Source organism: Rhinopithecus roxellana, chromosome 9, assembly GCF_007565055.1.
Source record: "Rhinopithecus roxellana isolate Shanxi Qingling chromosome 9, ASM756505v1, whole genome shotgun sequence".
NCBI classification, from domain to species: Eukaryota; Metazoa; Chordata; class Mammalia; order Primates; family Cercopithecidae; genus Rhinopithecus; species Rhinopithecus roxellana.
In genome coordinates this window covers 71,349,462-71,353,823 of record NC_044557.1, presented here as the reverse complement: position 1 = coordinate 71,353,823, position 4,362 = coordinate 71,349,462, and the positions used below count along the sequence as shown (strand labels likewise).

The 4,362-nt window shown below is 39.8% G+C and overlaps 1 pseudogene across 1 annotated transcript; it reads right to left on the bottom strand.

Annotated features, from left to right (window-relative positions):
* Positions 1-1,463: 1,463 nt before the first annotated feature.
* Positions 1,464-2,254, bottom strand: LOC104668175 (annotated as a pseudogene). Its single transcript, XR_004059313.1, has one exon. The product of XR_004059313.1 is annotated as a proteasome subunit beta type-6 pseudogene (transcript).
* Between the last annotated feature and the right edge of the window lie 2,108 nt (positions 2,255-4,362).

Here is a 4,362-nt window from a genome sequence, read left to right as displayed (position 1 = left end):
GAAACAGTGGTTCCAGAATACCTACCTAGGAGAGTCTTGGGGCAGCAATTTGGTCACCAGTGGCTGACTCGAAGTTATGTTTGCATACATAGCGCTTTTTACAAGATTAATAGATAAAATGTCACTCTTCACTGGAGAAAAAATGTGGAGGGGAGCGGACATATATTATGAGAGTGCTAAAGTTGTTCTGAGTCTCTTTCTCTCCTCTCAGTGCTACAACTAAATTCAACTGAATGTTTAAAGATGAACAGAGGTTTGCAAGATTGAAATGGTGAGCAAGGATTTCCGTGGCATGGAGACAAGAGAGAAAAATAGAATTCGGAAATTACAATAGTTTAATCTGGTGAGAAGTGGGTCTCATTCTGGTGGCACATTAGAATCCCTTCATGGAATCTTTTAAAAATGCCAAGGCCCAAATTTTATCTCAACTAATTAAACCATAGGCTCTAGAAATAAGGTGCTGGCATTGGTTTTTGTTACGTGATCCCAAGGTGATTCTAATGTGCATTCTGACTTAAAAACTATTGATCTAGAAAAGTGCTTGCAGGCACAGGGAAGATGTGACTGGGCAATTACTAACCTCGAATCCTTCCTTATCTGGAAAAGAGAGATTAAAATACCTAGTGCATAGGCTTGATGTGGGTATTAACTGGGAAAAAATGGAAAGTAAGATTGGTAACATTTATTAAGTGCTTTATAATAATACAGGAACTCTTCAAAGTATTAGTATTTTATACATATTCTAAATTTATTTAATCTCCATAAAGCCATAGTAAAACATTTAAAGGTGAGGAATCTGATAAAAAGAGGACTCTGAGGTCACATAACTGATAAGTCTGCTCAGAGAGCCTTGTTTTTAAGCTTTGCTTTTCCCAGGGTGCCTGGCATCTGGGAGGAACCAATAAATATAGATGATTATTCCTATTGTTACTAATTTAAAAGATAAGAAAGAAATATATTAAAAAATAGAGAGGGTCTGTCTTTGGGTAGTGGGTCTATGGATGCTATATTTATTCTTCTGTTGTTCTGTATTATCTTTAAATTACTTTATCATGAACTTTTGACTTTATGGGACAATAAAATAAAAACATAAAATAAGTTAAAAAACAATAATAATCCAAGGTTCTACTGCTTCCACTACTGTCAGAGTAACTTTACTGAGTTTAAATGGGGATGATATTTGGCTGTGACTTTCAATATTTTAGCAGTGGAATTCTTTGTTTTAAGAAAATCTATTTTAGAAGTCCAATCTGGTAAACAGACCAACATATAGCTTCTCTGATTATAATACAGGAGGGGAAAGAGATTTCAAGGGGTGGGGGACATAGAGTAGTGAGGCCTGAGCTATCATCACCCTATAAAACACACACACACGCACACACACACACACACACTCAGGAGAGATATGGTTATACTGCAGAAACAAACAATCTCAAGTTCTTTTTTTTTTTTTTTTTTTTTTTCTCTGTGACAAACCTTATTAAATTTTGCATCAGTACGGGGTATCTCTTATTGCATACTAGAATCCCAGGATTCAGGGGGGCGGTAAAGTGGCAATGGCGAATTTGGGTATCTGGTCTCCCAAAAGTACTTGCCGCTCTACCCCTGACTCTGCAATGGCTGCCAGGCGGATCACTCCTCCACTGGAGCCATCCCGCTCCATGGCCAAAGCGAGAGCATTGGCAGTGAATTGTAGACACTCCTCCTTGGTCATGCCTTCCCAGTAGGTAGCATCCACATAGCCATAGATGTAGGAGCTCCCAGAGCCTCCAATGGCAAAGGACTGCCTTACCATCATACCCCCCATAGGCACTGAGTACACCTGCCCTCCTTCTTGAGGGTCCCAGCCTGCGATGATGATTCCCGCCATCAGGTCTTCTCGGTATCGGTAACACATCTCCTTAAAGAGGCTGGCTGCTGTGTGGACCAGTGGAGGCTCATTCAGTTCAATGCTGTGGAAACCAAGCTGGTAAGTGACAGCATCAGCTACTGCCTGGGTATCAGCAGCTGAGCCTGAGCGACAGCAGAAAATGTGGTCGTGAATAGGAGTCAGCTTGTCAGTCACTCGATTGGCGATGTAGGACCCAGTGGTTGTTCTGGAGTCTGCCCCCAGAACCACGCCCCCGTCAAATTGCACGGCCATAATAGTAGTCCCAGTGGAGACTTCTCGGCTTTCCCAGTCTGGGGTGAAGGCCTCCGGCCCTCAAGCCGGTGCCGGCCTGGCTCCCCGAGCAGCTAGTAGGGTGGCCGCCATATTTCTCCTCCAACAATCTCAAGTTCTAAGTCACTTTAGTCAACAAGAATTTCTTGTTCATGCTCCATGTCTAAGATAAGTAAGTGTAAGTGATGGGACAAGGAAAGGTGGAGGTAGTGGATTCAACTCCACATAGTCACTCAGGGATCCAAGCTAAGGAGACTTCTCCAGCTCATTGCTTTACTTTCAGAAGTTCATGGACTTTTTGGTTATGAGGAGGGAGAAAGAGATAGATTGAATAATTACATAGAGTCTTTATTTAACTTAATCAGGAAATGAAATGTGTGGCTTCTACTGATATTTCACTGGCCAGAAATAGTTATATGGCCAAGTCAGCTATGAAAGGGCTGAGAAATGCAGTCTCCCACATGCCTGCTAGAATAGGAGCAGTTATCAATGAAACCCAGCAATGTTCACTATGTGCATCAAGGGGGCCCAAGAGATTCCTCAGAGCACAGTTTTAATACACCACTAAAAAAGGTGTTCATACCCTTTCTACTCAAGTAGTCTGTGAATGTTTGTACCCTACAAGGACTTTCAACAACTCTCCTTTCTTACTCCTAATATTAAACAGAAGACATAAATCTATATTGTATTACCTTATTGATCCTTCCTGTGCTTATGTTTTTGGGTGCAAATAAACATTCATTTACTCCCTTTACATGAGCACAACCCATAATATGGCTATGTACCTTGCTTTTCATTCAATATCATTTTCCGGTTGAAATAGGGATTTCATGAGAACAAAAGTTCTACATTCAAATAAATTCCAGAAATACCGGATAAAACAAAATTAAACAGTTATATTTATTGCACAATTACTTGCTTTTAACATGGCTGCATGATTTAAATTTTGCATAAGGTAGTTGTGCAGCACTTCTCAATCTAAATATTCTTTTAATTAGACAATTATACAAAATTTTCAAAACTCCCTGGAGCACAGTTATAAAAATATTGCATATATTAGAATATGGAACCTACAGCACAACCAATATGTTGATACTGATAGATATGCTATGAACCATGTTTTAGCCTGTACTATTGTTTCTTAATGCCTTTAACAGTCACAGAAGTGAGGTATAGATAGTCACGTTCCCAAATCCCAAATCCCACATGATAGTGGGTGTGAAGTCTCTCAGCAGCAGTGCCTCTGACCTGACTGTAATGGAGTTACACAAAAATCTATGCATGTTGCTATGCAAAGGGGGATCTAGTTTTCAACACCAAACCTGATAAAGAAGTGAGAAAGTCTTTCCCTCTAAGGGAGGAGAATGTGACCATCATCTGTGTCCATAGAGCATATTCTGTAAAAAGCAGACTAAAAGAATAGAGCATTCAGGCCGCAGAGAGCAACAGGATGAAGCAGGCAGATTAACACGATACCTAGGATTAACTGGCACAATCCAACACTTTGCAGAACCTTTTCAAAGTAGATGTCTGAATAAACAACTTGATAAAGACTAGGGGACTTTTTTCAATATATATAAATGAGGCTTGAAATTAAAATAAAGGATCACAAAAAGAAAAGTTACAACCTGAACCCAGATGATGATATTTCACAAGATGAGAATGTCACATTATAACAAATGTTAGTAGAATTCAAAAGATTAACACACTTTTGTCCATAATCTATCCCCTTAGACTTACTGACCTAGGGCTTTTACCAATTTATTTGTGAAACAACATCAATTTCATCAGAACCATCTCTGAGAAAAAGAAAGAAACATAGCCAGAATCCAGAAATGACCATCCTTGACCAGATGCCTTTTGCCAACACAGGTCTCTGAGAAACAGGCTCACTTGATGTTCTGGACAAAAATATTCTGTATTATTCAATAGGCCTTAGTCCTGAGTCCTTCTTTGGTCTTCTATGCCACAAACTTGGCTGGCTGCTGTGACAAACATACAGGTTCTCTCTTGACACTCTTGTCTCCAGCTTGCCTAAGCAGAGTTTTGTCTGCATGTTTATCTCAGACCAAACTCAGCCTTTGTAGTTTCATCATTATAAATGGTAAGAAGAGACATGAGAAGAGAAACCCACAGAAAAATGAGCATTTTTGAAGCCTCGAATAGAGCTGTCCAAGTCATTCCCTAGATGCTTTCCTTCC